This window comes from Ornithodoros turicata, chromosome 3, assembly GCF_037126465.1.
Source record: "Ornithodoros turicata isolate Travis chromosome 3, ASM3712646v1, whole genome shotgun sequence".
NCBI classification, from domain to species: domain Eukaryota; kingdom Metazoa; phylum Arthropoda; class Arachnida; order Ixodida; family Argasidae; genus Ornithodoros; species Ornithodoros turicata.
The window spans coordinates 1,158,617-1,185,289 of record NC_088203.1 but is presented as its reverse complement, the minus strand read 5'-3'; the positions used below and the strand labels follow the sequence as shown (position 1 = coordinate 1,185,289).

The window sequence follows — 26,673 nt, the reverse complement described above, 5'->3', positions numbered from 1 at the left end:
ACCCGAAGGCGGTTCTCACGTCTTCAGGTATTATAATCCCCAGAGGACGATAGCGCAAAAAAATAAAAAAAATAAAGAAAATATGCCCTTCGCCGTAGCACCGCCCCTTGGAGGGCAAGTCACTCTCTTACACTGATAATTTCCCAAAAGAATTGCACGGTCCGCTTGCAGCCAATGGCAAGACGTGGAATTACTTCAAGGGCCGCCGAGCAGCAAGAATGTCGTACTGGGGTTGGCGAGTCCTAAACCACCCAGAGTTCAGTCGGAAGCATTGCGTGCCTACAGACACAAGTGCTATTGTATTCGGCGAAGCGCGTCGTAAGGCTGTGCGACAAACCGAAACACGCATCATGAAGAAAAAAACGAGAGTCCATTGTTAGCCAGAGTTGGCCTGTTGAGTCAGTGAAATATGATACTTTTTTCTCTGACGCGATGATTGAAGAACTGACGAGAAGTGGAGTGAGCACGCAATGTTGATGGTGCTTCGTGACAAGGTCCTTGATCGCAATGCATAACGCTCCAAGATTCATGAAGGGTTCATTAGGGTTTTCTCGTGGTTTCGGTTGAAGAGAGCTTCTGGAGATGGTCTTGCGATTGAAGTATCGGTTAATGTTTCTCCAAGATCCAGGGTGGGGTCATCGTAGCGGAACTTGCGGAAGGCTTCTCGAGAATGTAAACATAGGTATTGCGTGCGCAAAATGCAAACTCTCGGGCAGAGGAAGTGAACGAACCATGAGTTAAACTTGTGAGCATAGCCTTCGGCCGGCCAAAGCTTGCTTTCCTATCGTGTCCGACATCCATCGTTGGCATCGGCACTGCACCGGGATCGCCGGCTGACGCTCGTCGTAAAGAATGGTGCCAGCAGGTATACCGGCATATACAGCAGGCCACCGGCTGGCTCAACCGGCAATCCAACGGCAAAATAAGTCACCAAATCATATAATACAAATGAATAAAAATGAATAACTTGCTACTTGTACGACGTCTAGATTGCTTCACGCACTTCTTCAAAGTTGTGTCTACGGTTGTGTAGTACAGGGTTCCTCGAAGCCTCGCTGACCCAATCATGGGTTCCCTCGAACAACAAAAGTTAAGAACCACTGGTGGAGACAACCCCCAAACTTTATTCTTGGGCAAGGGCTACAGAAAGCCAGCCACAAAGAGCGAGGTCCTGAGAAGAAGCAACGTCCGAACAGATCTCCCTGTTGCTCGTGCTGAACATTGAGACGTAGTGGGTTCTATTCCTACCACACGCCGCGCTGTCTCAGATTTTTCCTGGGTTTTCCGGCAGACTTTCCGGACCGACGTCGGCACGGCGGTTCCTTGAAGTCAGCCCAGGACCCATACTAAGCCCTTGTTCTCAACTCCTTCCTGCTGTCCTCCCTTCATGTGTCTATGTCTGCACATCACTCGTGAAAAAAAAAAGTGATAGAAAGCCTCTCGAATACAGATCCAGAGCGCAGACCTCGGAACATGGCATTCGTATTACACTGCCCGATATCAAATGCCTCTACAAAGTACTACTAGTGTCTTCGAGGAGGGAGGCCTATACTAAAGTCCGCTCTGGAAGGTCGATAGCGGCGTAAAATCTGGCCGCTCGAGGGCGCGTCAGATTGAGGACAATAAAGACGTTCCGGTTGCAGAAAGCAGTTTTTGGATTGGATATGAAGGGAAAATACGGAGAGGTTAGTCCCGACCCAGTCAGGACTGGCTACTCCAAAACGTGTTTGTGGGTGAAAAAACAGATGGAAGCATAAAGGAAAAAGAGACGTTAGGCACTGAGAAACACTCACTGGTTCATAATGTCAGAGTCCACGCGCATACAGAGTGTCTGATAAGATGTCACAAAGTGTCAAGTAGGTCCGAGGCGGCGAATAAGTCGACAAGAGCGCACAATGCCGTCACCTGGTGATTGGCAGGCCAGCCGAGAACCTTCCCAACTGAGAAAGGGAGGTTGCCGAGGCGGGCAATTTTTATCTACCGTGTTTCACGCGATTCCTGTTTAGAAACGACAAAAGCGGGGCCTCTCTCATCGACTGTCAGCAGTATTCCACTGAGCGACGCGTCCTCCAGCGCCAAATTCAAGCCACTGGGACACACCCTCACTTGCCCTTCCTCAACTGCTTGGGACTCCGGCCAACCAGGCGCATCAGCTACGAGGTCTTCAAGCCCTTATCACCTTCTTAGCAGCAACAGTGCTCCTGCGTGGGCTCTGAACGTTCATCATCATTCACCACCTCCTCCCCCTCATGCAATGGGATAGGGTGCTGCATCAGCGGCGAAACATCATCATTACTTAGTTGTTGTTGTTGTTACTCATTACCTGTGATCGAAAACAATTCGGGTTCTTATATTTTGCCTGTCTACTTGTCTATGCTGATGTTGATGTTGGCGAAAATAATAATAATAATAAGGAGATTGAATTCGTCACACGACAAATTCAGCTACTCCCATAAACAGATCCCCCTAAATACTACTTGCTACTTGTCTATCTTCGTCCGCGTCTCGTAGCTCCAGTTTATTTTCCTAACGCTAGTTTCCCAACAAGCCCAATTTGCTGCAGTGATCGTTACCTCTCCAGACTTTCCCGGAGTCCATCGCTTCACTTCAACGTCGCTGAACCATGTTGCCTATACAAGTAAAAAATTTCCTTGAGTCTAAGGAATACGACATGACCCGCGGTTCATTCGTCGAAAAGTAGAAAATTCAGCGATCCGCTCAAGGTAGGTCAAAGCAAGAACCTCAGATCGGGACATTTCGGAAGAAGAGACTGTTCTATATACTTCGAAAGGCAGGACAAAACTTTCAAGGACAAAACTTTCACTTCATTTCACAAATTCAACCATTTACACATTCGTACAACAGCAGAAGTGAAACACTGCAAGAGACACTTTCGCGATGCACGGAAGAACCGGCATCATTAGGTATTCGTGCGTTGCATATTGCATTAGGCGACATAGACATCCCACGCGGTACCAGATGCGCAATTAAAGATGCGTCGATCGCATAAGCGACACTCTTTATGAATTACAAAACACGCCAGTTGTCGAGGGGGATGGCCGCCGATAAGGCCTAGCAGGTGCGCTCGTCCAGAATTATGCAAACTCCATTCATGAATTCAACAGCCAGGACGCCGATTAACTGCCATTCTACGCGTCTTCGCAGATCGTCCTAGTTGCTCGTACTGTGAACGTCGTCGGTTCATCCTGTGCAGTCTCTGGGACGGTGTGGAATCAACACGAGGTGATACGAAGAGCTCTGGTGCAGTGCTGGGACTATGTGCGGATGTGAGTGTTTGTGAATCTCAATAAGTGCGCATATTGCTTGGATGTGTGCTTCTGGAGACTATACATGGAAAGGCTGAGCGGTTCCGTGCGACGAACATAACATAGTTGGCGTTCTGCACAATAACGTCCGAACAGGCTCCACCTATTAGCGGACCAACATCTGGATTATGTCGGCAAGTTCCACCACCGGCTGCGTGCCTGTCAACACCACGTGTTGTGCTATAGGTGATAGCGCACAATTTATGTCGTGGTGTCAAGATTCGCACGAAACACCAACGCGAGTAACGACATCGTGTCTTCAGCACGTAGACGGTAGTTCGTGAAAGTCGTTGCTGGTGATAGTTCCTGGATTTATGTTGTGAGAGTGATGGCGTCAAAATCATGAATGACGTCACCACAGTGGATTAATTTTGCCCAGCCAAGGGTTCTGCGACGTACGTCGAAATCACATTGCGCTTAGCGTCATTCGTATGGAGGACGACGTGCTTACCCTGCCACAAAGTTTCTGGCGGCCAGGTTCGAACCTGCAACCTTGCAATCAGTAGGCGGACATGTTGCCTTGTTACCACTTGGCACGAGTTCTTTTTCCCGTGTTGGGTGAGCAACAAATGAAGGGTACCAGCGTGTCTAGTCGTTGGATTCGTTTGTGCAATAAAGAAAGCTGTGATTCGCACGAATCTCCGGATATATTTCTTCTCCTTGTGGTCTTCAACCGATAAAAGGTAAATGATTTGCATGTCTTGCTTAGCTGCAGTCTCTCGTGCACGAAATGGGCCGTCGTGATCTGACCGCCTATAGTGTAATGAACATATTACATTGTTATCGTAGTTGCATCCACTTGAATGAGAATGAATTTCGAATCGAATGAGAAGAAAGTTGCTGTGCGCTACCTCGTGCTACCGACGACTATTACGATGACAGTAGAAAAATATTTTAGATATCTATAGTCCTGTATATTATGGTTAGTTTAAAGCGATTAATTAACGGCATATACGCCAAACAGAATATTTTCTCCTCCTCTATAAGGTTTTTTTAAGAAACGCGTTCCGACTTGGAGTCAATGGAAAGCTTGTGAAGTAACGAAATGCGATACCATATAGTTTGTCCGTTATGGGACCAAAGTTTTTAGCACTTCTTTCTTACTTCAGTTTTTAGCACTCTTCCTGTAGGAAGACAGTAGCCGAAAACTACGGCAGTCGTCCAAACGGCTTCAGAACAGTCACTCTCCAGCATTTGTCCTTGTACCGCAAAGTTATGTATTTCGTAAAGTTCTCCCGTATAGAGAGAGAAACATGACACGTCCTTCCCCATTTTCATGGTCCGTATGGCACAGTTTTGCTAATTATTTCTAACCAGCTGACCACGAGGAGGAACTAGTACGTGAGGCTAGTAAGTTACTTTCTCACACTGTTCATTTTTTTGACAAACAGATATAGCTCTCGTCTCTTCTCGAACAATGCGCTTACTCGATAAACGCGACAAAAATAAATAAATAATTAAATCAGAAACGATAGCCACTCGGTTCATTATTGGCTACTCTGTGCTGAGCTGAGTACGGCTAACAGGAAGCCATTAAAGCTGGCTGCAATTATACGTCCTTGTCAGAACCTTGTACTACAACACCGCAGAGGTCTTCAAAGGTTTATGTTGCTCCTGGTGACAACCGGTTTGCTCCAGACGCTCTTATAGTGTCATCTTATTTTCCAATTGCCTTTGTGCGCCTTTCTATTTCTTCGTATTTTTGTTTTTTACTATTATGAAATCCTCCGTTTGTTTGGCACAGCACAGTCAACCGAGCACGCCTTAATTGTGCCATGAACGACATATACTTTGCCTCGTTGCACTTCATCCTCATATCCCTTATCAAATGTTAATACATGTAGTGGATACTGCTTCCCAGCGGTGGCACTCCCCATGTGCTTCCTTCCGTGTTCCTTTTTGTTTGTTCCTCCTTGCTTTTGGGAGTAGCAAGCCTCCATCATGGCTAATCTTTCCCTTTTTATCATCATTAAATACCCCACCAATCATACTCCTCACTTTTCTGTTGCTGTGAAAGACGTTGCGTGCACGTCAGCATTTATGGTTTATCTGTATTGGAGGTGTGAAGACGATGCACTGAAACTTTCTTTCGAATACTTTGCGTGGTCACGATCAAACACTCCGGATGAGCTCTGTCCTTCCCTCCAATACCCTCATGTCCAGAGATGCCGGATCTGCATTATAGAATTATTAAAGCATCGGGCACGTGCTTCTGAATTGCTTGTCGTTCGGAGCTGTTCATACCTGCGTATAGTACTCGGTGATAATGTCCCGCACGGGCCTCACACTATCGAAATCTCCATTTTATTTTATTTTTTCTTCGAATCAAACCAAACTAATCCCGCACAACGCAAGACTATTTCTGCCTCGTACTGCACGAGGTGCACATGATGGTGCACGAGGTGCGTTAAAAACGGCGTTTTTGGATACCACTCAGAATGACGTACTCATAATGCGCGTGCATTGACAAAACACAAACAAAAAAGAAAAAAAAAACATTGCTGGGTTAGACAGTTACCCAACCTAACAGTTATGTATCAACCAGCCCAAATTCTCACTCTTGCTTAAGAGACCAGTCCGTACAAAAGACGAGAAAAAGAAAGCGACATTGAGCGAGCGAAGACGTCCGAATTCAACAGTTACAGGAATAAAACTAACAACAGACACATGAAATATACCTGAAAGAACGACGACAATAACAACAAGAAAAAATCTCTCTGGGACAGCGCTTTCATTTCCGTTCACGAAACAGTCACTCCGACAAAAACACCCTCTCAGAGACAGAAAAAAAAAAAAAAAAGAAAGAAAGAAACGTACTTGGAAGGGACACAGAATGAACCCCCCTGATATCTGGAATAGGAATCAGTATCGCGTTCTGACAGGAAACGCCGCAGGCTATATCGTGAGTAATTAATGGCCACCTGCAGGATCTTATCTGGCGGTATTGTCTCCCACTGACCAAGGGTGGTTGGAACAACACGTGCAACGGAAACCATTGGGTCAGACATTTTTCTCGCAGCGTCATTACATCATTTGCTTTGTCGTGTGAGAGAGAGGCCGCCAACGTAAGAGACCGCTAGGATACAATCCAATGACTGATGCTTTCTCGCTCAAGCTGTTGTACAACCGTTGCTGGTGTACTGGAGTTATAATGGATGGTTAACATGATGGAATTTTTATACGGACGGATAAGCATTTTCGACGATTGGCGAATTTCTATTCTAGATGGTACGTTGCTTCCAGTGGCTGTGAATACCGTTGGTGGATCCACAACGACCCAGACAAATGGCTCGCAGAGCTGTTAGCACAGCGATGTAACTATAGAAGCCGCGAACAAATGGAGTAATGGTAGGAGAGTCAGTCAGCGTACCGAGCCGACTGGAAGGTCTCTGGAAAACCAGTAAAACAATTCAGGGAAACTTTTACAGAACTGATGGTCAATGCCACCGTCTCGTAGTCTTTAAAAGAAGCGCCAACAACGCCTCCGCTTTGCGCAAAAGCAGTAATGGGGAGGAATTGCACCTGCCTCAAACTTTTGGGCAGTTTTTGATGCGCAGCATTCACGGACATCCAATGGTGGTCGATTATTCACACAGAAAGTAGTGGTCACTGTTAACCTTACAGGCCACAGCATCCTCGCGACTGCAGCTGAAGATTTTGTTTACAGCGACAGCTCTTAGTGCCTATCCCGAGACCGGTGCGTCGGCGTCGTCCTCAGAAGGAAAAGCGAACACTGTATTAGCGACGAGGACAATGTGAGCATGGCGCTGGAGTAAAAAAGCACCCTTAGTGATTCTGCTTCAGACGCCATTGAGATATCGGCGCACAAGCTTTGCGGCGGGCATGAGAACGCGAACGGAAGCGCAGAGCTCGCGAAGATTCAGCTCCTCTTGCAGCCGAGGCCGCAAACGAGAGAGTACGACGTCAGGATCCCAACGTACGTGCCGCCGAAGCTGAGGCAAAACAACACAGTCGCGAAGACTCTGCCGTGCGTGCCGCTGAGGCAAGGCGGACTCAGCGGCAAGACCTGCAGTGCGTGCCGCCGAAGCTGAGGCAAAGAGGCGTCAGAGGCAAGCGAAAGCCGAAGGAGCCACGAAGGGCTTCATTATAGGCAATTCAGGAGAACCCATTTGGATGCAGTTGCTCGGTGTGCAATCGCTGGTGGTTCAAGAATGAGCACTACCGTTCACTTGCCATGCACTGCTTCGCGACAGTTAAAATGGCGGCCAATGCAGACGGTGCTGTCGCTGAAATTCGCCTTACACAACCGTAACCGTTCTGTGATTTTTTGTGCCCCCTGTCGTGCCCGCACCAGTCGTATAGGATTATGGCAGTGCCTGCGTCATCCACGGAGCTAATTTTGAGCAGCAACACGGTTCGGAGCCTGTAGTTCAGATTTTCAGACTATCTTCGGTCATCGAGCACGGGAGTCGAGCACACAATTTCTGACCCAGTGTGCAAAGATGTTTCCACGCGCAGGAAACTCTGCTGGAGGCAGTGATGATTAATGCCTCTTGTTGATGATGGCCTTGACTTGAGTGGCTGTGACTGCATGTGGTATCGCAAGGAGTTCTGCAGTCGTGGAGGGAGCAGCGATATTCCTTGCCAGGATACGTTGAAGGTCGGAACGTTATAGGCGCAGGTGACACTTTTGGTGTGGTGGTCAACAGTGCTGTCAGTGAAGACCAGCGTGTGTTGGGAAGCAATGTCGCATCTACGCAGCCGCTTTCGCTTTGAGTGGACCATGCAGATATCGCCATCTTTCTGAGGCCAAGACAGGCAGTGGTCGAGTACCAGCTGAGCCATCTCTCCGTGTATTCATTGACACCATTGTAATGCGAGCGAAATCGTGGCACACAACTGCTCAGAATGCTCAGCTAAAAAAAAAATGCGCTGCTCCAACGCTGTACAGTCTTTTGCGAACAGGGTCGTCTACGAACCGTGTCTTGAAGGTCGTTGAGGAGTTGAGTGACGTTGACATTGAGCGGTCTGCCTGCAGTAACGCGGCAAGTTGCTCGTTGAGGAAACGAAATTCATTGTTTGTGCACAGTCTGTCAAGGATGTTGATGACAGCTCGTGACTTGACGGTGCGAGGCAACTATGACCATAAGAGGTTCCGCGGTGGTCGGTCTGCACGTGATTCGCTATTCTGTGTTTTGACAGGAGCTACATTCCCAACAGTATTCCTGCAGAAGATGCGCAAAACGTCATAGCTTTCTGCTGCCACGTCAGTACTGCCACCCAGCGACGTGCTCTTCTAACCATGGGGAATATTACGCTGCGCAGCCACAAGATATTCCGCACGGCCGATGGTGTCGTCTGCTATGTGAACAGTACGCTACTCGCGATATTCCGACACCGTGAGAATGCTCCACATAACACGCTACGGAACCTTCGCCTCATGAGCAATTTTTTTCGCGTTTTCTTCCATCAGAATATTCCGTGGGCATGTCACTCGTGTGAATACACGGATTCGCTACCAAACCTGAGAGTCGAGACAGAAGTCCACCCGTATGATTGCCAGTCTGAGATATCTTGGTCGGGAGGATCTTTTGTCCCATTCTGGCCCGCACACGAACAACATGAAATTATAATGGTGCTAGTATAGGGATGGGCAAACCAAATACGCGAATCCCAGAATCCGCGAATCCTAGGCAGGGATTCGAGATTCGCGAATCCAAATCTCAAATCCAAATGCGAATCGACTCTTTCGAATCCACCAGCCACTTTCGTTTTTTTTTTTTTTTAACTGGCGTCTCCAGAGTCCGCAGAAAGCCTGATTAGCCTGATCCTGATGGGCGCGCCAGAACCACAGCATAAGGCTCCCGACATTACAAGTTTAAAAGTAACATGGTGTTGCTTTTGATTGTTTCTTAGTTCTATGGCAAGAATTCATGCACGAGAGTTCACGTATTTCGTATTGAGGCTTCGTATGCGGCAGGGTGGTATAGTTCAGAATAGCTTATTCTTTAGCATTCTTTAGCGTAGGCGAGGATAAAGGTCATTGTGGGAGTGGCAGAATTTTCTCCCTTTCCTTATAGCTACTTGTTTTTAATGTTACCTACACGAACAGCAAGTCATACTCGTACCTGTATAATGAGGATGAGTGAGTATCACTTGTAGCTCCAAGACACGCTAGTTACTATACGAGATATGAAATGGTGAGGTGATGATGCTACACCCAGGTATGACATGACGCCCTCATTGCCAGATAATGTCCCTGCACGATACAAACAACAAAGCGGCTTATAGGAACTGAGGACCTTGCTTGCCAGTGTTCTCGAAGCCAACTCAACGCAGACCTACTTTCCGCATTTCAATGTCTCCAGTGCCCCCTACCCTTTTCATCTGCCAACGTGGCGCAAAGGTTCCCGCAATCGTGGGGAAGGAGCTTTAACCGAATTGTCGCTAATGTTATAACCAGCAGCCCTTTCATCGGGGACACACCATTTGGACAGAATGCAGCTCGTAAGAGGGGGCGTACGCTAAAAATATGTGACGAATTCCTTAACGGATCCAGCGAAGTAACGCAAGCGGAATGGACAACTTAGAATTACGTGGCGGCGATATTTCCGGTCTCGTTTGAGATAACGCAGAGAAAGCATCCCGCGAGCACATTTGGCGTGTCGCTTTCTTGTACATCTTCACAGCTTTGTAGTCAGCCATTGGTCTTGAAATCAATTAGATAAAAGTCCCGCTTGGGGCAGTGAGTAAATGTTTGAGTCACTTTGTAGCTTACCTATAGACAAACAGCGTATTCTGCGTTCGAACCGCGAACCATGAAACCCGTGTCACGTAAGCATAAGCAGGCTCACCGTTGAGGACGTCATATGGTGTCAGACCAAATGGTTCTTTGAACTTCAACTCGGCAACGCCCAAACGCGCAAGGATGGCATCCGAGTTCATCAAGAATTTGCTTAAAAAAGCGTTTCTTGCCCATCGAATTGGAAAAGCTCGTCTAGACCGCGTCATTTGCCATGAGTACAGAGCGTTTGCAGATTCTTTTCTTTATTTTACTTTTTTTTTTTGTGACCAACTTTTCCCCGTAGCTTCTTACATGCACCACACCCACCCAATTGATCAATTCCAATATAACCACGTATGGTTCCTACAATTTAAGGCCGCCGCGGCGAAGTCCTACTTCATGTCCAACAGGTCGGTCACTGTCAAGGAAAAGACATGCGTGCAGGTGCTCGAGGCATCGATCCCCGTTCTTACTCTGCGACTGAACCCTCCGTCATCACCTAGCAGGGTATTTGCGCTGCCTTTGTCAACTACGGCAACGTGGACGAAGCCAGTAATGCCACCTGGTCAGATCCAGAGCTTGGCCATGTAGGACTCTCTCGCTCTGTCAAGCTCCGTTTGAAGAGGAATGTCACGTATCTTATCTTCATTAGAGGCTGCCAAGTGTTCCTGATCCATTATTATAACCCATATATTTTAGTTTAGTTAATGCTTCAAGTGTCCGTGCAACCTCATTTCGGCTGTATCGGATACAATTTCATTAAATAACCGTTGTGACGTGTTGCACACTGATGCTGAAATAGCTTGGTAATCTGGAAACTTTCTTGTCGTTCCTTATTTTGCCGATAGCATTACCGCTGGCTCCTCACCTTAGACCCATACCCGATTTTCCAAGTGTTGGTGTTATGCAAGGACAGACCCCAACTGTGCCTTCGGTGTAAGGGTTTGGGGCATACTCGCCGTGACTGCCGCATTCCTCAGAGCCCTAGCTACAGGAGCTTCGGTCATGAGGCTGCTCGCTGCCCCCGGACCCATTCTGCTCGGACCTATGCTCCTGCAGCCACTACTGTGGAGGTTCCTGACACTGGACGTTGCAGCCTCTACGCCCGATTCTGATGTCCAAGCTGCACCTGCGATGCCCGTCACTGACGGAGACCCTCTTACCTGGGCGGATACCATGGATTACCACGAGCATTCCTCTATAAGCGGAAGCCCTCCACGTTGCCGGCTGGGTGCCTCAGTCACTGAGGCACTCGGCAGTTATTCCTCCAGCGGTATCTCTGAGACGTTCGAGCACTACCCTTCTCGATGTGGACCTGGTACCCAACATGGAAGAAGCCTCGTCGGAGGATAGAAGTTCTATTGCCCAGTGGACTGCGGTCGGCCCTTGGCGAAGCCACAGGCACAGTCATATAGCTCTTAATCGCAACGTAATTGTGTGCCACGATGTCGCCATGTCACCGCCTGCCGACACCCTACCCTATCACGTCTGGTCCGCCCTATACCGACTCATCTCGCTTCTTCATCATGCTCTCTAGTTACGCTGCTAGGCCCCACACAGCATAGTGAGGTGTACCAAGGCACTTCGTCGGTTCCGCGGGTCTGTGGCCTTCTGGGCGAACTCTGACCAGTTGAGTGTTGTTTTTTTCTTTTTCTTTGTTTTTTTCTTTGTTTTTTTTTTTTTTTTTTTGCTGGGAATAGCAAAACGCGGTAACGCAGGCTCACCTTTCCCTCCTTTTTCACAATAAACATGCACTAACAACAACAGCAACAACAACAACAGATAAATTAATGATGATGAATGGAGAAATTCGCCACATGCGATGCATGTATTAGACCCAGGATGAGTGAGCAGCTCATGTATTAAACCCACATCGCAAGCATCAGAAAGGTCGATACCTGGTGGCTGTACTGCAAGCATGGGCGGGGTTTCTTGAAGAAACCCCACTGACAGGTCACTCCACTGGTAATTTTTAACTTTCACCCCTTTTCCGGCGGGCCAGTCCGACACGTTGATGGACGTTGTTTTCGCATTTCTGGATCCACTTTAACAACCAACTCGATACTCCCGCATAATAAATAATCATATACAAAGACGTATTGCGCCGCGTAATACCGGTGCTCAATATGCAGTTTTCTCGACGAGACTCATACAGCTTCTTAAACGCACCATTCCATAAGACAGCATGCATAAAGTCGAAAGCATTCTACCACCCACTTATCCAATAAAATTCACTGTTTAATAAAAACACACTGGCAAATTCTGTCGCAAAGACTCAGTGACGGCAATAATAAAAGCGCAGGCGGTTGAGCTCCCCAGGTGGTCTGCGTGAATTTAGTAGAGTTTCCCCCGCTGCGTTATTGTCGCATTAATCCTCCAAGTAATCAACCGCCATCTTGTAACCAATGAACGCCGTGAGGAAGGGGAACTTAACTCGAGGCCACCCCGCTGCGCGGTAGGTTGCGGATGGACGTTTAAGCTCGATGGTTCATCTGGCGTCAAAAATCGGATTTCTTTGCAGAAACGTTTTGCACACGTGATGCCAAGGCGATGTACCCTTCATTTCATGTATCTGACGTATGTGGAATTTTTTGGGAAGTCTTACAAGAACGGTAAAAGGAAAAAAAAAAGAAAACAATCAAGTTACCCCAAATGCCATTCCCACTCCATCTCGTGTACGACTATACTCTTACGTAACAAATGGTCTTCATAAAGAAGGGACTCAAATTTCAAGACTCGTACTTCCATCGCCGCCGTACATAATTTACATTTGATTTTGATTGACTTTATACGTGCCAGAAATAATAATTGGGAGTCTATTTACACGGAATGTGAGTCAGTTTATATTTGCGTGGAGACATGCTGCACCTCGGAATGATAACATCGGCCACCTGGCGGACACACGGTGAAATGTTTCCCACCCCCACATACAGCGGTCGAAGCTTTTAAAAGTATGCCACTGTTCATTTATGGAAAGTGAGAATGAGCATGGCAAAATCTCCTCGCAACCGTCCGATGATCGGAGGAAAATATCTGGAAACCGTGTCAATCGAACACTCCATGGGCCCGTCTAAGACAGACCGAGCTTGTTTCATCGTCTGATTGATTCATTTGAAAAAGAAAGAAAGAAACGGGGATGTTAGTCCCATGACAAACATTGATAGTACAAGTGTGCACCCTACAGAACAATGACAAATATACAAAGTGACGATGACCAAGAATATCGATGTGAAAAGTACAACTATTCATCACTCATCCTCACCACTCATCATTGTCACCACTCATATTAGACCTCCTATATGGGGTAGCGTTCCACTTCTAACCCCCCACTTCATCATCAGAATATATATGTTGTTGTTGTGAGAAAAGAGCAAGTACTCAAAGGAATATATAAACCTCACCTGATCCATTATTATAACGCATATTTTGTCTGCGCAAACTTATTTCGGTTGTATCGGATACAGTTTCATTAAATAACCGTGGTGCGGTGTTCCACACTGACGCTGAAATAACTTGGTAATCTGGAAACTTCCTTGTCGTTCCTGTTTTACCGATATCGTTACCGCTGACTACTCACCTCAAGCAGACTCGTGTCCGACTTTCCTCCAGATATTGCGATACGGTTCGAACCCGCAAGAATTCTGACACGTGTCGTATTAAAACCCAACACTAGTCTTTATAACCGCGTATCTCGCAAAATAATAATCATTACATAAACTCATAACGTTGAAGCGAAGGCACAGCACGACAAACCTTCGGTTCACGCTATGGGTTTACGCGATCGGATCCAGCTGTAGCCCACACAAGAGGACCTTTAAAATAATCATTCCATTTAAAATATACTATTAATAAAAGGAAAGAAAGAGACAGCGAAGCCTATGAAATGAAATAAAACGGCGTTGGGTTGAGTTGCCAGATATGCTCGTAACGGCCAATGAGCCAGCCAATGAACGGTCAGTGCCCAACGGAAAGGGAGATCTGAACGTGGCACGACAAAGTCGTTAGTTAACCCGCCACAGGAAGTCTGAAAATGACACAAAGGCTAAAAAAAGAAAAGAAAAGAAACAAACAAAACGTGTGCAATGGCAGAAAACTCAAAGGACATCCTTCGTCGAGGGGGAAGCATTTTTTTAAAAAAACAATTTGCATAACATAGCACGCACGTCCCTGTGTGTGTGTTGAACCTGGTGGGCGCATGCGCAATGGATCGAGACCGCCTCTCTGCAGGGCGGTCTCTCACAAAGTCCACACGCATCACTGCTTTTCTGCTCTACGGTCACGGTGGCTGTCAATGTACCACGATATATACACTCCGATCTTTAGAAACGGTGGACCAAATTCTGGCTCACTGTGACCAATAACTGGACATCACGAAAAAAAAAACAGAACTAACCGTATTCTTGGAAAGTTGTAAAATCGCCAACTTGAGACGTTATTATTATTATTTTTTCCCCCCGCCGCGTTGTAAACGTCCAAGTTGGCCTCACGTTCGTGAGCAACGACGGCAGAAGAGACTAGTCCGAATTTTCACTAAATGCGTTGCATTTTGATTTCCCTATATTCTATGAAGCACATTTTGCTTTCCCGCGTCCACCTTGACTCCGAAGCGAACATTCCTGAGAGTCACTTCCTTGTCGAAAGACGGACAAATCTGGACGCATCTTCTTCGCGTTATAACCGAAACCTTTTTGAAAATTGCTTCACGGTGCTAACACGGAATAATAATAATAATAACAATAAAAAAGAAAACAACATGATCACTTCTCGGCACCTGGAAAGAGCTGCACACCTCAGTTGGTAAGTTGATCGAATAGTGCCACAGGTTATCGTGATATCGATAAAAATATATAACACATTTCAAAGAAAGAAAGATTTCGATCGAATGCTGACACCGAGATCCACACACTTAGCACACGAAAACAGGCGTTGAAATATTGCAGAATGTCATTTATCCTTACCGTAGAAATTATATTTCAAAGACAAAAACTCGTATATTGATTGGGGGAAACGATAGAGGGGTCTATTACTATTTCGTTAACAGAACTGCGTCGAACGCGATATAGAAACGGTACAACCCGTTCTACGATTATTTCCGATTCAACGCGATCCGTTCTGTGCACGTATAGAAGATTTTGTATATAGGCGTAGAAATTTCGCGTTCGGGTCTCGAAAGGGCCAAGAAAGGGACTTTCTGTCGGCGAGCTGCCAAAGGGCGCCGCTTCCAACACAGAGAGAGAATATCGATCGACGCTTTCATTAGCACAATTGAAGCGAGACGGGAGCCTTATGCAAACTTTGCTTCCCTGCAGAAGAAACGTAGGAGAGATTGTGGCGCAGACAACAACGCAGGATTGTGTTCGACCGCATCCCACAAGATGCAGTAATGCAATCGAGATGTCGTATATGCAAAGTTTCACTGGGCATTGTTTCGTACGGTTCCCGGAATGTTGCGAGCACAGTGAGTCATATCTTAGCGATCAGAGGCAATCTGGGACTGTTTTCACTTGGGCACATATATATCCACACGTATACTGTCGTTGTTTACAACTATAGAACTGCCTCAGAGCGTCCAAATTAAACCTGGATCTCGCAAACACGTGGCTGTTTTCGGTCGGGAAACCAGCGACCTTCCTCAAAGGAAGTCCAATTCACTTTGGTGTGGGCTCCCTTCCCGCTGGTTGACATTCTGGAACTGTGCTTTTCGCAGTGTCATCTCGGGTCCTCCTGGTATATAGACCGTCCAAACTCCCGTAGGTATAGATGCCGGAAAAGAAGTATCAGGCCGGGCAGCTACTTCGACTGCACATCTGACTTATGCGACAAAACCGTAGTCCCTTTTTTATTACTTTTATTTCAGCAAATACATTCAATTACAATCACGTTACATATTGGGACTGCGCGATATGGACCGCTTCCTTCGCGAGGGACTCTTCAATATGGCGTGCTGTGAGACTACGGCGTACGTCGCTTCATCTTCGTAGATATTTCGCCCCTACTTACAACAACAACAACAACAACAACTAAATCATGACTATGGCCTGGGGTGATTCACCGCTTGAGAGCAGTACCCTACCCCATTACACGAGACTACTACAAGCAATCAATTGAAGAACGGAACACACGCGTTCCTTTTATTTTTGAGTGCGTATTGTAGGCGCATAGTCGGACAAAATCGTGTTTTGTTTTACCGATTCGACTTGGAAATTTAGATCGAAAAAAGACATCCCTAAATGTAGTATGAGGCGTTTTCTTCAGTCTTGGCTCGCAGGAATTTGGAAGTACAGCGTCCATGCAGAAAAATAACGTCCTTTTAAACGTCTCTTATTTAAGATTCGGCTCACGTTCCGCCGACTGTAATCTAAACGGCACAAAAAGGATGAAAGGTGAAGCCACATTAGCAGCTACGCGTGAAGAACGACATTTAATAGATAACACGCTACTTTGTACCGTATTTGTTAACCACTTTGCCGAGCAGGTGTTTCGCTTTTTGTAACACCTGTACGGAGTCACTGCCAACCGACTGTGTCGAGGCAAATGGGTACACCGTTTAATATACGCGTAATTTACTCGAAAAAATGCAGTGTTGTACGTAACGCCGTTACCGTAATTGATACTTTTTTCGGTATCGAAATGCGGAACGCGATACTTCGTTAAATCGGTATCGGAAAAGTATTTCCGTTATAAGTTTATTGTAACGCGACCTCCGTATCGTTACCGATACCGATACTTTTGTAGTGCCCCCAATCTTTCTTCAGCGGTCCTATATGTCTTACCTTTATTCATTGTGACTGATCCAACTAGCGCGGACGTAAAGACGAAAACATTGAGCTCCATCTACCACTAAACGTCAGTCAGAGAGGTCTTAGCGGTATAATAAATATTCAGCTTTTTTGTTGCAAAATTGTCTTCTCCCAGTTCGCCGTTATGCATATTGAATGATCACGTAAGCGAGACTTCGATGTTGCAGATTTCATGGAACTTGTTCGTATCTTCAGCAACGGGTATCGGGGATAGCATCACGTTACGTTTTTTGTAGTAACGGTAACGGCACTCCGGTACCTTAAAAAGGGAGTATCGATATCGGTATTTCGCTACTTTTACTCAATTACTGAGTGTCCGTAACGATACCATATTTCGGTAACGGGTACAAAACTGGAGAAATGCGATGGAGCATTTTCTGAGACTTGCCGATTACATCGGCATTCCAGCGCGACCGGCTCCTTATGAGCTCTAAAGTAGCTCTCCTTCTGGAATGAAAGATGCCGTTACCTTTACACACCAATAAAAGGAACGCTTTCCCCCTCTTTCTCAAGAAGCGCGACAATGGGGAGAGGCCTCCGATTAGTCTCCTCCTCAAACGATATCCCGCAATGATTGGACCGGTCGTTTAGATGGAGTGATATATGGACTGATCGTTTACATGACTATCGACTAAGATGCCATGAATATCTGTAGAATTCAGTCGGCAGAGGCGCCACACTCACCTCTGAATTGTAACCACGAAATTTAGAAACGTTACACACAACCTTGTCATCGCGTAAATTATTTTACTTCTCAACTACTTTTGCAGCCTTTGGGCACGCCATTCTTTTCATAAACTCAGCCATAGGAGGCCATATAGGAGTCTGTGACTCAGGTATTCTTCTTCTTCTTCCGTCGCCGATTGGTTCGGCAAGCCCTTCTTTCCTTACAGCCGTCACATGTATTCTTCTGGGCGTCTTCTGCCTCCGTCATTCGCCTATTCTATTCTGATTCTGAGGCGACAGTGACGTATGCATGGGAATAAGTCGACTGACGCGGTTTACATGCCGGACTTGAGTCCACATGTCCACTTGTCCACTTGTGGAGTCCACATTTGTCGTCTGGATTTGCCCACTCTCTCTCTTCTCTTTACTGTGTCGACTTGCGCTTTAAGTCGACATAGACCGGTTTACATGCAGACATAAAATCGACTTATTCAGTTGAGTTGACTTGTGTTACCTTCATCTAAACGCGCTCCAGCGTTATTGAGAAAAAGAAGGAAAGTGGTTTCTTTCGCTCATAAAGGACGAATCCTCTCAGAGTTCCGGGAGGTTGTTTATGCCAGTAGTAATTGGAAGAAACGGTTCTCGATTGCCCCTATCTCGCATCCCTGCGACGTCAGCAAATGCTTGGCTACCAACGCTGACGTCACTTAAAATGCTTTGTTGCGCTCTTGTCTATATCCAAAATGGGAAATAGGAATAGATATCCTTCCACACCGAGGTCCTCAGCTCCTATCAAGTCGGAAAGGGACGCCCTCCACCCCAACAATATACGGTACACCGCTCGGCAATGGAACGACGCTAGGCAATCAACTTTTTGGTGACTTTGCGGCTGAATTGGTTTAACTGCAACTTTTCTATTTAGATATCCTTCGATTCCATCTCACTCACGTAATAACCGACCTGTACGGGACTGCAATTCCTGCGATCAAACACCATCAACACCCGATTGTGGATTGTTGCTGTTGTTGTATAAAGCTCGTGCGCGCTGAAATAGGGAGGCTATACAACCAGCAGCTGATATGCATTCGCAATAAGCCTACCTACACTACAGGAGTTCCAGTTAGATTTGGAATAATTTGGGACCAAATCCAGTCTTACGCGGGGAGGGATGTTTATCTCACTTGTACATCTTTGCAAGAAAAAATATGAGACTGAGAAGGCGTCTTTACTTGGCGAACTACAATGAGCCCAAACAACACCGAAAACAACTCCGACCAGGATGTTCTCTAATTGCCATGTTTGCAAAACGTAACGTCGGAGTACCTTATCTTTGTGTCAATCAAACCCACTCCACCTGCAAGGCCAGTTCTTCCAACTGTTGCAACAGAAGTCGCTTTAAGTTGGCTTTCGGAAGACATCTGTCGAACGAGGATTATGGGAGATCCTTAGATAAGCGGTGTACATGTGCTGCTGACACGCGATAAGGCAATATATCCGACCTACGCTGCGTCAAACCACAGCTATCCTAGCTCAATCGGAAGTCTACAAGAGCACGGGTGTGTTTATGTCTCAAGACAACTACACAATCATAAGAGTTCTCAAATTTTATGATGCCTCGCGGAGAAGGAAACTTGTCGGCGTCCTCAGCCAGATTCGAACCTACAGTCTCGACACCAACTGAACCAACGACGGGCAGTAAATGTGCACACAGATACATTCAGTAGTAAATAGGCATTTTTCCTGCAGAAAAACTTCAAACTGGAGCAATACTTGAGTGTTTACGACTATACACACGACTACAGAAGGACTTGTCGCGTGTTCATTAGCTGTGGGAAAAGAGAACGCTTCCACCACTTTCGTAGAAACTCCACTATGCATATGCCCAGGCGGTTGAAAAAATAAAGTCCCCTCCGGTTGACTTTTTTAAAATAAAATAAAATTTAAATTTTTTTAAATACTGGTGCAGAGTGGGCGTTAGGCAGGTGTGTTTTGGCCCTGTACCCAAAGAAAATTTCTTACACCGGTCAGAATACAGTCCTGCCTCCAGATATAAGTGGAAGGAAACACTGAATATATAGGCAGAAGCCGGGGAATGGAACAAAAATGAAATGCAAACATTGCAAGATGTCTCGTCGTGGACCGCCTCGGACGAGACTGAGCTCAGACTCAATAGTGAAGATATACACCGTCGGCGAATGAGTCTGTGTCGAAGAAAGTGCTTGTGAACTGTCTTAGTGAACTTTCAAGTCGTGCATGCATCTATACGTGTGGATTAATAAGCGTGTTGTAAACTTATATGTCCTCGTAGGATATGGGCCAAGTAAAGGCGATATCTTATGCGGAGGTATCTATATTGTGCCGATATATGAGGAGGGACTGCTAATGTTGACACTGAGTTTTCCTGTATTTTTTTTTTCTTTTCTTTTCTTACTGATATGATTACAACGAGCAATTGGACTTTGCCTTTTCGTTCATTTATTTGATTCTTTTTTCGCCTTGGGTTCGATGTAGTAATTGGTAGCGCACCTTTTGAGCCCCTCCTTATGTAGTCCACATTGTCAGGTGTCGTTAACGTAAATGCATAAATAAATAAAAAGGGGTACAAAGGAGCGTATACTGAGAGCATAACTAGCGTGCCTACGTACACATCAGAGCCCCGGGAGCAACGCAAAGGTCTCGAGCCCGTGGAAGAAGCAGTAACGGCGAGGGAGAACAGTCGATAACCGGCCATCGCGGAGTCAGGTCACGTCGTCTGCTAGGCGGAAAGAAAGCAGACGACCATGGGAGGCAGCAAAGATGGCGGCGTCGATACCCCGGGGCTTCAGCCGCCACCTCTGATACCACCTTTCTTTAGTTTGCTTTTTCTTTTCAGAAACAGTAAAGAAGAGGGAAAGGGTCGTGGCAGAGGTCGTTCCGCCACGCACTGCAAAGACTCTTTCTAATCCTTACGTCGTCCGATTGGTACATTGGACGACGGACTTCAGGTATTTTCGAGGCCGGCTTATATCGTGACTTCATCAACGCTTTCCATTTTCAAAGAGATACGTGAAAATATTTAGTTTCGCTGAGCCCAACTAGAACCCAACCTACCAAAAGCAACGCTGCAGGCTCTTGGTGCCAACATCAGTACTTGTTCATCAGTGGCTAGCAGTCGTCGTTGCTATCACTCCCTCTCGATGAAAGGACAAGTTTTTTTTTTTTTTTTCGTCGTCAATGTTTAGTCGCAGCCGAAAATCTTGTGATTTGTCATATTCTAGACCGTCCCCTTTAAATCTTAAGCTTCACTATGATGTATATTAAATGTTCGCTAAGTGCGCTGCTCTTATATTTCTCGCGGGCACGCATCGAAGAAACACCGGGAGGTGGTGAGGGCTAATTTGTCTTTCATTCCGATCAAAGGACCGCTTTTGAAAAGTTCCTGGTAACAAAATGTTCGTATAGGTACACCCTTCTTCCAAAGCAACAAGATTTATTGTGCCATCTTTTGGCTATCGATTCCTGCCCCTTTTCATACTGTTGCTGTTTTCTCGTTTGTAGATATATATTTTTATTTATTTTTAGGGGATCGCTCGGAACAAAAACGCTTCTCACGTGAGCTTGTTCCACGCCTCTCGAAAAAGAAATAAAACAGCGAGATAGGAGCGCCTTATAGTCGGCGTAAATTGCAGGGTTGCAATTAAAAGATAAATGATCGTGACAATATCTCACCGCTCTTGTACGCTTGTCTTTTAGTTTTAATACCTTCTATTACGTGTTATACGTGTTTTTCTTTTTTTCTTTTTTTTACTACCCGAACGGTGTGGAACAACATCATAAAAATTTGCCCCGAATTCCGAGGGACTCGCGAAATTAAACGAGCTTTAAATCACGGAGGGATTCAGCCGCGTGGGATATCGAAGGGTGAAACAGTTCCCTTTAGGCGTTTCACAAGGCCAGCCTATAAGTGAGTGGCGGTATAAGCTGTCGTTCCACTTCTTTCTTGTGGCTTTATCGGCTCGAGTGCTACTGCTGGTGCTTTTTTTACCTGCACAGTCTTTACTTAGCCAGTTCCGTTTCTCGATTTTTACGAAAAATTTATGCGGAAGGTCCGCCTCTGAGGTGCTTTGTTTCTATGGAAGCCGGAGTCGCGGACGAAGTCAAGATAAAGAGCTCCGGTTCGTATAAACTTTGGCGGAACTCTATTTGCTCTCTCTCTCTTTTATTTCTTTTTTTTTTTTTTGTCTACCGAATGGACTACCAAAGCTACGATTTCGTTAGGGTTCGAGCCCCCTGGGTACACGAAACTGTTCAGCATAATCGAACGTTGCCTAATAGTTTGCCTCTGAGACCCCCCGAGAAAGAAGTGGTCCGCATAGTCAGAACCCAGAACAATGCTTTGCGCAGTACCAAAGCGTTGGGCACCCTGCAGTTCTTATAAATATCTCTCGTCAACGTGGCACAAAGAACTACGAGAGTAATCTAGTCTTTCAAATGAGGAACGTACCCTGAGTCAGAGAAACGCAGCTGAGCAACAGACATCATGTATACACAACTGAGCAACATCGCCTTCAAGCAGCTGGTCATACCGACTGACGTCTCTAATTTGCATATTGGAGACCAACGGACACGAAGCGGGAAGTATTCGACGATGCCGTTTATTCTAAAGCCATTGGTACGATGCTTGGTTGCTTTTCACGTACAATCGTGTATTTGTACCCGCGATCGATGTAGGTACACACATACGCATAATGGAGCGTCCAAAGTGGAATTTTTATTTCATTCGCGATAGCGCGAAGGTCTCATTTTTTCGCGCACACGTCCTGTGGCTAAGTTAAAACGAGGAAAAAGAAAGTTGGTTCAACCAGTGGAGGCCACAGGACAGAGGATGCTGGCTCGTGACGTAAGACCCTGAATTATCATTACCAACAAAAAAAAAAAAGCGTCTATATCAACTTTTCCGCACCAAGAGCACAACCCACGTCGCGCGAGATAATCCGATTAGGTAATCCCACAAAAGAGAGAATCTGAGGCGCGCACAAATCACGTCCAACATCTCCATAGTCCCGTTCCTTCCTCCCCCCATCTGACAAAGAACTGTCAGCTACGGACGCGACGAGGTGGAAACCAACGCCGCGACACAAAAACGGGGAAATTGTTTAATAACGCCGCAAAATTTGTCACACACAGAAGCACAGACGCGGTGGGCAACATGTCGCCAGGAAGGAGAGTTTATTAGAAAGCGCTGTTGTCACGGCCAGGGACGGCTGTACTGCGAGTGCTGCGGATGCGGAAGAGATGAAATATTACGCAACCCACGGTGTACCGAACCAAAGGCGCATTCCGTCTTAGCGCCGCGGAGCAACTGGGGCTGTCATAGAAATGAGTGAAGCGGATTCAAGTTCTTTGTGCGCAACATTCTAATGCGATAATGCCCCAAGCTGTATTGCAGGATGGTCGTTGATGGTAACCTCGGAAGGCTGGGACATGGCGGGTTTCCAATCATGCGGTGTCCAGTGTTTCCTGGACTTTCCATTCAGCACAGGACACCTTCGTCTATCTGTACGTCGTTGATAGCCATAGCTGTGTCGCGGTGCAACAACGCCGCATATAAAGAACAACGAGATAACCAAAGGCCGCAGCTCGGAAGGCACTCGATGCAAGTGTACGGTTTCCTGGCACGACACGAGAGGGGTTCTTATGCATGAACACCCTCTCAAGCTGACTGGCGTGCCTTAATGGAAAAATCATTAGGTGTACCCAGAGCGGATTACGGTCACAGCTTGTTGCCCCAGCTATATGGGCTGTTGCGGTCACGTTATGAAACCGCAGAAACAGAACTGACGTCATAGTTGTCATAGATGGTGGGGGGTATGGAAACGTCATTATAATCTTGCATTCAAAAAGGATTTTGTGTGAACATTATTGCCGCTTTCTCAAGTAGAGAAACTGAAGGATATGATGACGAACGGATGGAGACACGACAGAGATGACGAACGCTTGGTTGTGTCTGCCGTTTTGTCCGTGTCTCCCTGCATTAATCATCATGTTCACCAACGCGCTCTTTTTATTTGATCTTGATTACCTAAATTCGAGTTAGAAGGTCGGTACAAGCCGATAAACCTAGAATAGATGCGTAATTGTGCCAACATTATCGTCGCCTATATATAGCTCCAACTAATGAGTGCACCGCAGGAGGCAATGGTTTAGCTTTCGTCACTGCAAGCACCGTTTTACAGAATGCAGTCACCTGTTAACGCATTTTGCATTTGTTATCTCATTTTAAGTGCATGACACGCAGCTTGTCGTAATTATGATGCTGGTTAAAATAACTGGCATTGCATTGTAATTGCAGAATCAAATAAATTCAAATAGTAACGTGCATGAGTAATGTGTTACTGATAGCTGATCCGTTGATTGATTTTCGTCTACGAAGACTACTATAATTAGTAGTAACGTGGACTACTACGCTCAGGGCACAAGTTTCACATTTTTGATTTCTCTGTTTAACTCTGCATTAGACAGAATTGCGGTAGGGTACAGTATAATGAGGCGAATTCACAAGAACCATGATTTATGTGATGGAAAACAACAACAGAAAGTAACCGGTTAAGATAAGTGGGACGTCAATCTAAGCCAGTGTTGCCACTTGGGGCGCGTAGTAGTATTGTCGACGGTTGTAGCGATCATTTCGTAAATCTTATATCTACGAAATTTGTCAATTTTCACTCGTTTCCAATCGTCTACAGCAGAAACCACACTTACGTAACGTTGTAGCGGACTAGGCAATTAAACATAGGACAAACACAACACAAGGTAGCATCTGTGACCATTGGTCTGCATCATTGATGGCATCAGAGGGTGTTGGTTCGAATCCCACTGCTGATGCCTTTTTCTTCAATTGCCCTAATTCAATTCACGCTTCCATGCAACGCGCGAGCTGCGGCCTCCGACAGAATTATCGCACCTGGTGGCGAGATACGAAACCACCGGTCGGACAAACCATTATCTCTTTTTGTAGGGGAGGCTGTACACATGGACGGGAGCGAAACACGAATCGGTAGCCCCTTGTGTGCAAGCTCTCTCTCCTACAAACAGATAATGGTTTGTCCGACCGGTTTCATATCTTGCCACCAGCCAACGCTCATAGTCGGGGGCCACTCAGCTCGGGCGTTGCATGGAAGTGTGATTTGTGCCGCACGTGCTTCAACCCTCAACCGCTAGGAAGCAGTATCACGTACGCTGTCGCCTTTGCGTACGTAAGGGATAGAATAGGTAGTTCTGCGCATGCGCAAAACACAAGCAGAGCTTTGCGCATTGCGCAGAACCAGACAGAAAGTAGACAACGTACGTGATACTAAAACTCACTAATGACGAGCTAATCCAATACAAGCGAGCCTACAAGCAAGCCCACATCATGGCTAACCTTATCAATTTTTGTTTTTTCATCATCATTAAACATACCCCCCCCCCCCAATACGCTGTGCAAGGTCGCTAAAAAAGTCGCTAGTCCCAGTACTATACGTAAAAAAAAGAAACAGAAAAGTCGCTAAGCGCAGACAAAACTCGCTAAATTTAGCGACAAAATCGCTGGAAGCAGCAGCCTCGCTGAAGGCGACATGGTGGACAATAAAATGGGAGACTGAAATGTGAAGTGTTACAGTACATGTAATGTCGCAGTGCTGAAACTTATGACGCGCACCATCGGTAATTAAATATGCGTAGTCTAATCTAATCAGCTTTTCTCCCGTTGTAAAATCAAAGTAAGGAGATGCAAATGACGCACGTGCTGCGCTTCCGCTAACTATTGTAACACGCTCCCTCCATTTGGCTGCACACTATTTCTTGGTCCATACGCTGCATGTTTTAGTGGATTCTAACTAAAAAGGAAGACGTTATCCATAACCCGTGCGGAGCTGAAGGACTGGCGCCAGCGTATTCGTTAAAAAAAAGTCTTGCAATCAAGATACGCTCGCTCTTACTGTAATCAACATTTGTTATTCTTTCTTTGTATGAATGAGAACCAAGTAGACCAACTCACTGATCTGCGCACGATGGCCGCAAACATAATACAGCGTTTCACTGCATGCTAGAATTCACAGCAAACGCAGGCTCCTCTCCAGCGGAACTCATTCCGTGGTTGGCATAACAGTATACCGCCACAAATACGGTGTAAAAATCCATAGAAGAAACAGTAGTAAGCCAATAAAGCAACCCTCACCTCAGACGGGCGGTTTTGCAGCCTCCCCCGTGCAATAGCTGCAGGCTATGAAACGGCGTCTGTGTGTGCCGGGCTCAATTTTCCTATCGTACCTTCCTTTGATAACGATTCGCTCGAACGCGTGCCACGTTGAAAAGTGTAGCTCCGGGGAGCGACGGGATGACGAGAATTGTTGACGCTTATCATCTGCCACGAAATAACTGTCGTCCGCAACGCGTCCGATGAAGATTATGTTGGAACAAACGAGTTTTTGGTGCTCTACTTTCTAAACTGATTAATGTGGATGGCTATGGCGTGATACGTGTCGTTCTTTTTTTCTGTTTCGATTATTTGAATTCAAATCGCACGCAGCGCCCATAGTTTGCTACTGAACAACAACAAGAACAACAACAAATACACTACTGATAAAACGGCATAGATACAGGAAACCTGGTGGACGAAATCGATTAAAAGTGAAGCCTGAGCTTCGACGAACACGCAGAGAAACAAAACAAACGCCTGCTGACGCTAGTCTTCTTCCTCGTCTACAATGCTGTACTGGACAAGGTTGAAGTGAATGTGTTTGTGCAAATGCAATTCAATGTTCCTTGATTTTTCTTCCTTTGTGATTATTGGAAATGTGGTCATGGAAGCGAATGAAAATGCACGCTCGTTGACAGTGCACTACGTAGATACGTTTCTTTCTTTCTTTTTTCATCGTCTTTCATGTGGTAGTTGTTTCTTCTTTCATTCAAGTCAAATAAAACGAATCATAGTGTGGTTAGGCAGCTGGCTGCGTTGCAATGGTCAGACAGTGTTGTCACGAAGAAATACACTCGGATTATATGATAGAAAGAAAATGACAAGTTGTCTGACGTTTTTCAACCACTCCGAAGCAGTCCCATTTTCCACATGTCTTGAGACAGTAACCTGTGCCATTGAGAAGGAATAGCGCGAGAA

General features: G+C 46.0%; 1 long non-coding RNA gene across 4 annotated transcripts in view; it reads right to left on the bottom strand.

Annotated features, from left to right (window-relative positions):
* Positions 1-25,924, bottom strand: part of LOC135389799 (uncharacterized) — a 209,658-nt gene extending 183,734 nt beyond the window's left edge. Inside the window, exon 1 of one of the 4 annotated variants that reach the window (XR_010421588.1) lies at positions 25,735-25,924. This is a non-coding gene — a long non-coding RNA (uncharacterized LOC135389799). The remainder of the gene's footprint in view (positions 1-25,734) is intronic. The other 3 variants (XR_010421590.1, XR_010421589.1, XR_010421587.1) reach the window with 3 other exon arrangements.
* Positions 25,925-26,673: the final 749 nt, after the last annotated feature.